Genomic DNA, 9,169 nt, shown 5'->3' on the forward strand with positions numbered 1-9,169 from the left:
CGCTTCATTGCGAGCAATGACCCACACAGTAAGTGTGTTAAATGTTTGGGTTTTTCGTACGCGCGTGAGGCTGTTCATGGCGCTTCTGCTTGTAAATTCTGTGAAAATCTCCTTCTCAAAACTCTCCGTTCTAGGCTCGCGGTTTTTGAGAAGGAGTCATCCGTTTTTCTCCGTTGCGCTCCCGAAGCCGCCGCAGTCTTCGAGGGCAGGCCGGCGTGTGGAGTGTGGACGGGAGAGTTCCTCTCTTGGCACATAAACAGCTTGGAGCTCAGGGCTGTATATCCCTGGCCCTGCTGCACTTTCTCCCCTTTCTCAGGGGATGCCACATCATTGTCAGGACGGACAACATGGCGGTGGTATCTCATATAAATCGTCAAGGGGGCTCATGATCACGCACCCTGGACAGGCATGCGCGTCGTCTCCTCCTTTGGGCTCAGAACAAACTCCTCTCCCTGAGAGCGGTTCATGTACCCGGGACCCTGAACCTCATGGCAGATTTTCTGTCGAGGCAGAAACTCAGATTGGGAGAATGGATGCTAAACCCTCAAACAGTAGCCCAGATTTGGGAAGTGTTTGGCAGAGCGGAAGTGGACCTCTTTGCGTTGCAGGAGTCATCTCAGTGCCCGCTTTGGTTCTCCCTGAGCTCACCAGCGCCTCTGGGCATAGATGTGTTCGCTCACCCATGGCCGAGATTGAAACTCTATGCGTTCCCGCCTGTCAAGCTGATCCCGGCTGTTCTGTGCAGGGTGAGGGAGAGCAGGATCCGTCTCCTACTTGTAGCCCCATTCTGGCCATCCCAGGCATGGTTCTCAGAGCTGACTCTTCTTCTGGACTCCCCTCCATGGGAGATCCCGATCAGACAAGACCTGCTGTCTCAGCTTCAGGGCAAGATATGGCATCCTTGTCCGGAGATTTGGAAGCTGTGAGTATGGCCCATCAAAGGCCGTCAGCTTTAATCTCTAGTCTTCCTGCTGACATCCAGGAGACCATCGTGAGTGCGAGAGCTTTTTCCACAAGAAGGCTGTATTCCTCCAAGTGGAGGGTTTTTGAGTCTTGGTGTTCAGCTCATGATGTGGATCCACTCAACTGCCCTGTGGGTTCAGTGCTGGAGTTCCTACAAGAAAAACTTGCTGCAGGGGCAGCTGAAACTACTCTGAAGGTGATGATACACGGGGCAATTTTTTGAGCAATGTTGCCGTCAACGGGCAACCTGATGAGACACAGGGCAACTAATTAGGGCAACAGACAGTTGGCAGCAACTAATCAGAAATGAGCAAATCTATTGCCAACTCAATAAATACTTTATTATAAACACTTGTTAGGCACTTTATTTCAACTTTTCAAATATTTTCTTCATTTTTATTAAAAATAAATGCCTTTCCGATCTGATTTGTGACAGGAAAAGGGAGAAGAACGAGTTCGGCAAAAGGCGGATTCGAACCCGCGTCGATCGCATCAAAAGTTATTTCTATGTCAAACGCCCTACAGCCTACGCTACTAGAGACGTTAAAAAAATCCCGTCTTTTTAGTATTTAACAGAAATCATTCAATAGCTTCATTACAGCATACACACATTACTTTCGGACAGTTGTTGGTATTTTAAGCAATATATGAGGTAAATTCCCTGTTTTGGGTTTACGCATGACAACTTACTAGCGTAAAAAGATAAAAGTTCACACTCCTTTTCTCCGCTCCACTGCCGCTGAGAGGCCGCCATCTTGTTTGAATTTTTTCTGAAATCTCCGAACCGGTCACGTGATCGGCTGCTAACATTCTGATTGGAGGATCTCAATAAATTGCCCACGACCGATCTAACGTATCCAGATATAAATTTGTTGCTCATTCTCAGTGGGAAAGTGCCCAAGCAACGTTGCTCGGCAACATTGCCCGGCAACATTGCTCAAAAAGTTGCCCCGTGTATCATCACCTTGAGAGTTTATATCACAACCGTTGCTGCTTGAAGGGAGTCAGATGAAATTCCCCTGGTCAAACATAGGTTGGTCTCGGCATTTATGCGTGGGGTTCAGCGCCTGAAGCCAGCACGCCCCCCTAGAATTCCCTCTTGGGATCTGTCAGTCGTCCTGAAGGGCTTAATGGAGGCTCCTTTTGAGCCCTTGGAGTCAGCTCCAGAACGAATTCTCACTCATAAGGTTGCTCTTTTGTTGGCTCTAACTTCTTTAAAGCTAGTGGGGGATTTGCAAACTCTCTCTGTTAGCAAGGCGTGTATGGACTTTGCCCCTGGTCTAGTTAAGGTAACCTTAAGTCCCAGGCCAGGATATGTGTCCAAAGTCCTGTCTACACCATTTCACTCTCAAGTTATCACCCTTCACTCATTTCATCCTCCTCCCTTCGCCTCTGACGAGGATGAAAAACTTCACTTGCTCTGCCCTGTCTGAGCTCTGAAGTCTTACGTAGATCGCTGTAGCGGTTGGAGAAGAACGAACCAGCTTTTTGTATGTTTTGGTGCTGGCTGCCACGGGCTTGCCGCATCAAAGCAGAGAATTTCTCACTGGGTTACGGAGGCTATTTCGCTGGCATATGAGGTGCGTGGTCTGTCTTCCCCTCTCAGCGTTCGGGCACATTCCACCAGAAGTGTGGCTTCCTCTCAAGCTCTTTTTAGAGGGGTCCTCCTGGAGGACATTTGTGTAGCGGCAGGATGGTCCTCCCTGCACACGTTTGTTAAATTTTATAGTTTGGATCTCGATATGGCTCCGGGTTCCCAGGTTCTGTTTGTTTGAACTGGCCATGGTTGCTATCTGGTTTTTCATTGTGCCAGATACGGCAGTGCTTTAGCTTGGTGTGTTTGGTATATCGTTCCCATTGCATCATAGCTACGCAGCGTCAAGTAAACCTTTGAAAGAGAACGTTTTGGGTTACTGTTCTCTGAATAGGGAACGAGATGCTGCGTCCGCTGCCAAGCTCCTCGCGCTGCCAGCAAGTGGCTTTTTCGGCAGAGAAATCTGAGGAGCAGATGGTGTATTCATCAGTATAGGATGGCGACGTAAGAGCGTCGGGGCAGTGCCCGCGCCATCAGCCAATGAGTTGGCGTGATTCTATACGGGCTTCAGACAATCGGCACACCTAGAGGGCGTTCCCATTGCGTCATAGCTACGCAGCGTTTCGTTCCCTATTCAGAGAACATAGGTTACGCCAGTAACCCGAGACGATTTAATAGGGGAAACTGCGAAAACGCGAGTAAAACTAAGAAATTACACTTAAGGTTGGAATTGAATGTGTTCCTTACAACTTGTCAAATAAACCTAATCCATGGATATTGACATGCAGGAGTCGTGTTTCCTGACATTTATATGTGCCTTATTTCGACGGCGGGGATATACATAAAGCAAATCTTCCTGTGAATATTTTATATAACTACAATATAGGTAGGTTTAAATCCACATAATCACTTATCAATGTTATATCGTCATATTGTTCAGCCCTAAAACATATATAGTTTTATAGTATAGTTTTTGTCAGTGTTGTTTATTTAAAAACACCCAATTATGCAGAATATAAGATGGAAAATATTTAATTGATGAGTTGTCAACATAATATATAACAGTACAATATATGGTATGATTTTACCTCAAAATCCAACAATTTGATACAAAATGATAACTGCAAAACATGTTTCTCTGCCTGCATGGTCCAGCTCTTTCTGTGAATTGCAGTGATCCATTTGCTTCTTTTTTTCTGTAGCTTTTGGTAGTCTTTAAATATATACCTCAGGTTTTGTGTCAAAGCTATTTGTACAGTCAATCACAAAGCTCTTTCCCGTTTTGGATGTGTTTTGTGTGTTTTTCGCGTCATTCACGCTAAAAACCAATTCACCGGCTCAGTCTTTTGCCACTTTGCGGGCGTGACCGCAGTCATAACGGTCGACGGTGACGTCACGTGCATACCCTCTATACACAAATCCGCCGCGAACTCTATGGGCGCCGCCATCTTGCCTGCCGCCATTACTGCGTGCCTGCGAAGTGTGACGGTGTGACACTTGCCGGTGCCCTCTAATGACATTTAAATTAAAGTTCATCCTGCTCATTAAAGAAAATCTCTGGTGAAAGGGAACATTGGTAGATGATGTCAGGCAGTGGCCAAAACTTACCGATAAAGGTAATTTATTGACAACATAATGTAATAATGTAAAAATGTAATGTAATGTAATTAAGAAGTGTATTAATTGATGACAACAATAAAACCGAACGCTGTCATTACTAGCTGTGTTGCTAATATGTTCACAAGCTTAAGTTTCAAATAATTATTAGGCCATCCTTAAAAATATTCTTGTTTGCCATAACCCGATTTCAATTTAGGACCGACCCAATTAATTATTTTTTCCCCTTTTAGTCCGACCGACTTGCCGATTGTAATTGCGTTAAGACCCACGGATTTTTTTTTACTCTTCAAACAGCTAATACAAATGCAATAAAATGTGAGACACACGCAATTGACGCTTTTCACACGCTCTCACGCCACACATCCATTTTCTCACGCACAGAAAAATCGCGAAGAGGACACAGAGACCGACAGACTAGACAGAGCAGGTTACTTATGATAGAAAAAAATCTCAGCTCTCAGATTCTGTCAATTTTATTACGAAATTCAAACAATAAATACCGTTTTGGTGCTTGTAAATGTGACATGCTAGAAATACAGATTAAAAAATATTACAACACCAAACGACGTATAATGTTATGTTCTTGTAAACATGTTTTTCAAAATGGATTTATGTATTCACACTTACCTTCGTCTGAGGTAAATCTCTCAGAAATGACCGAACGCTGTCAGCTAGCAGCCCCTCACACAGAACCTGTTTTGGCTGATATGTGTACTGTATTACATCTTTATTATATTTTTACTTATATCATTAAATAAAGTTGTTATTATAATAAAAAATGCATTATATTTAAATTGTTATTTTTAAATAATACTGCCAGCTGATAGGGCTCTCTGTATGTTTACAGCATTAAGTTAGGTGAGTTGTTTTTTTCTTGAGAAAAATTAATGCCTACCTTGTGTAGCCTAGTTAATATTTATCCAAATGAGTCAATATTAAATCAAATCACAATAATAATTAAATAATAATAATAATTGAATAAAAATAATAAAAAAAGTGTAACTTACCAGAAATTGTAGCCTACCATGTAAACATTGTAACGTCACTAAACCTAATAAAATTCAGCTTAGTTACTAAAATGTTTTGACAATCACAATACACTTAATGTGATGCAATAAAAAAAAGTTTTTTACATTTTTTACGACCTACCGACCATTTTTTATTTTTTTGGCTGTTAGGGCAAACCAAAATATTTTTAAGGATGGCCTTAGCCAGGACCAGTTGTAGCAATAAAATACATGTTCTTATAGGTATTCAAGATTATTTTATTAATCATCTGGCATGCGATGAGCCATCTCGGTTATGTGTTTCATCCACTTTTGACGCACATCTTGGTCCTCCGCTCGACCAGGAACTCTGTGCAATCCGTATGGCCGTAAACATGGGCAGTCAATGTGCAACAAAGCTTCGTGGATTACACAAACGGTTTTATTCCAGGCTTGTAGTTTTGTGCTGTTGTTAAAACAACCAGCCACACAACACGCTCTGCCCGGCATCACTGGACAGCATAGGTACTAAAAAACTATATAGCTAACATCTGCTACAGCCTACGGGACCAACACGCTACTTCTGCTACTTCCTTAGCAGCAAGGCACGCAGTAATGGCGGCGCTGCTTTACTTCCGTGTTTCGCCGGATTTGTCTATAGCAAACTATACACATCCAACCATCCAATCGATTTCCCATAGACAATATCAAGCCCCGCCCTACATTTTTTGTTACGTTTAAAAAAGCCATTTCACTAGGCAATACGTCACAACATGGAAGAAAAGTCTATCAACATTTTCATGTCGACTGAACAAGCATGTTATGCATTTTCAGAAATAATCCAGCAACAGCGCTATAAAGTTTTACCTAGCAACACTAATGTGCAACACTAATATTCTGAATGTTTATATCAACATACTCCTGTTCACATTTAAATCTCAAGTTTTTAAATGTTTACATTCTACAACAGATGCTATAATGTATTGAGGACTAATGAACAATTCAGAAGGATGCACATTTAGTGTAACTTTAAATAGGCTATACTTTTTACATCCACATTCAACAGTAAACAAGACAAAATAATCAAACCACAAAGATAATCAACTTAAAATCATTATGTATAAGTCATTTGTAAAATATAAACCTACTATATGCATACTTTCTTGGTATTCTCTAAATTCTCCTGCGCTTCTCTCTTTTTGCAGTTTTCATTGCAATTTTTATTCTCTGTAGAAGTCTTTTCTTTTATCTCCACACAACCCTTCAAACACAAGAGAGAACTGAAACAGAGTAAACAGAGTAAAGAATAAAAAAACAATGGCTCCTCCAAGTGGCTCATATGTGTAATGTCAGTGTATGAAACTCGACAGCCCTTTAAAGCAAAAATCGTACCTTGTTCTTCTGGATTGCATGTTCAGCCGTCCATTTCTTTGCCTTCTCTAGATACAGTGGTTTGTTGTATTTAAATTTTGAAGACTGGAAAGTATGTAAGACGCTCCATTAATTTCCAAGAGGAATGTGAGAGCAAAGAAAGTCAGAACACCTCATGAAGTCATGAAAGCAGCACAAAAACAAAGTCATTGTTTGAACAAACAGCTAATTCTCAACTTAAACCATTCGTTCAGTCAATGTTATGTCAGGCTGTTCAAACAAACAGATTTCAATTCCATAAGTTACACGCTTGACCTTTAAAATGGAGGGAACATACAGTAGTTTAAACTCACTATATCAGCCATGAGTGGGTTGTCAGGGTTCGGTTCGGCCATCAGTAACTGTTAAAATGACTAGAAGTGTCATACAAAAAAATATAAAAAATTATGTTTTGCAAAACATATATAATTTACACTAGATTTATATTAAAGGTTTTGGTTGAATTATTTGTTTAGTCTTTACCTTTGGTGGCAATTTCAGAGCATCAAAACAAATGCGTCCTGCATTGCAATGTTGGGGTGATAGATGGGTGTCAGGAAACGCATCTTCAGAGGCTCAAACGGTTACATTCAAACATGAGAAAAGTGTCTAAAACATGTCTAAAACATGTCTAAAAATCAATTTAATAAAACTGCACAATGATGCTAAGTTCAGTTAAACCTCTGGTAGATTTCAGTCATTTAAGACCGAAATTTTTTTTGTTTTGATTTTTAAAATTGTTTACGTAATCGGAATGGTAGGAAACTTGGTGACTATTTAACTTAATGTCTAAAAATATATCCAAATGCAGAACCTTATTAAAGTAAAAAATAATATGTTTGAAAACAAACACGGTTCTCAATATATATATGTGTGTGTGTGGTTTTATCTCTTCATCACGGCACCTGTTAGTGGGTGGGATATATTAGGCAGAAAGTGAACATTTTGTCCTCAAAGTTGATGTGTTAGAAGTAGGGATGCACCGATACCATTGTTGCTTGTCAGACTTTACGAACATGATCCTCATGTCACACTGTGGGATCTCAGTTGTCCTATATGTCAGACTGCACGACAGTCAAGACGCATTAAAAATGGACTTGCACTTGAAAACTTGTCCGGAGTTTTACATCATAAACCCACGCACATTCGGTGACAGTGAGCTGCATTACACGCGGGACTGAAATGATGGCTAACAAATAAATCTCTAGCGTTAATTTTGATCACGGCTTATCTTGAAAAACGAAGACAATTTGATGTTTGTTGTAGGAGAAGTCACACTGCAGGACTGTGCGCCAAATCTTCTGACACTGCCAGAATTTCGTCGGAGGTAAAATTTGATCACAGCTGTCGGTGAACATGTCAAAGTAGCGATCAAAGACTACAGATTTTTGCCTAGGATTATAGGAATCTTTTAGGATTCTCAAAATTTGTCTCAGACAACCAAATTATGGCCAAAATCATACAGTGTGCACCAGCTTTACATGGATGTCAGAAACAAAGAAAACATGTAAACTGTTCTTGGTGAAATTTTGCACTGTAAGAGCCCTAACTTTACAAAATTATGTTACTTGGTGCCATGAAAAAACTATGTTTTTAATAATTTTTTCAAAAACGTGCTAACCAAATGGTTGATTTGTCACTTTATGGTAAACGTAGAAAAGCTAAGCTAATGTTTTCAGATCATCCATTTCTGCAGTCAGAATTGACTATTTGCTGAGAAATATAAATTATTATCTATTCTTAGCTATTGTTATTTATTCATGAATATACTGAAATAATTTCTTAAGAATGTATTTTTTGCCACTTTTGGATATTTTTTGAAGTAAATATAATGAATTCATAGAATTAATGTGTGGAAATCATAATTATCAGAGGCAGTTACTTCTTAAATGACAAATGCTGGTGTACTAACATTACTAAAATTGTAAGAGATTATTTATTTATTTATTTGCTTGTTGTTGTTTTTTTTTTTACAATTACTAGATGGATGTCAACAGTTTCTATGGTACAAGAACTCTGCAGGCCCTTGTACCAGAAAACCCCCAAGACTCTGACCCAAGACCCCGTCCAAGAAGAGGTAGCTGGCAACAGTTGAGTCCCTGGATGAAGAAGATGTCCCTCAACAAGCACATCCTCTACAAAGCTTCCATGTAAGTCCAAGGAAAAGATGACTATCCTGTGTCCATCACTCATCCCTGATTACACTGAGCATATGGGTGGGATAGATCTTTCTGACATGCTGGTACACTTGTACAAGACCTCAGCCAAGTCAAGGAGATGTTACATTCCCCTCTTTGGATTCATCCTTGATCTGTCCATTGCAAACTTCTGGCTGGTCTACAAGAGGGACTGTGGAGGGGGGGTTCTCATGTTCAGGAAGCACTCGTGCTTGTTGTTGCACCATTTCACATGTAAGAGATGTTGCTGAAATGTTTTACAAACCCTAGTGTTTTATATTGTTTGAGGGATTTTTTCTAATGTTGGCTTACATTACACAGCATTGCTGGTTTACAAAGAAATGTTCATTTATCTAAAAAAAGAAAGAAAAAAAATCCTGTTACACTACCACACTTGACGGTGTGCTTCTTGAATCATAAAAGCCTAAAATGCCATTATGTTACTATCTTTTGCTATTGGTAACTAGCGACATAAGAAG

At 40.3% G+C, this 9,169-nt stretch overlaps 1 pseudogene; it reads right to left on the bottom strand.

The window, feature by feature from the left end:
- Positions 1-6,250: 6,250 nt before the first annotated feature.
- Positions 6,251-8,917, bottom strand: LOC125259782 (annotated as a pseudogene).
- Between the last annotated feature and the right edge of the window lie 252 nt (positions 8,918-9,169).

This window comes from Megalobrama amblycephala, linkage group LG24 (assembly GCF_018812025.1).
Source record: "Megalobrama amblycephala isolate DHTTF-2021 linkage group LG24, ASM1881202v1, whole genome shotgun sequence".
NCBI lineage: Eukaryota > Metazoa > Chordata > Actinopteri > Cypriniformes > Xenocyprididae > Megalobrama > Megalobrama amblycephala.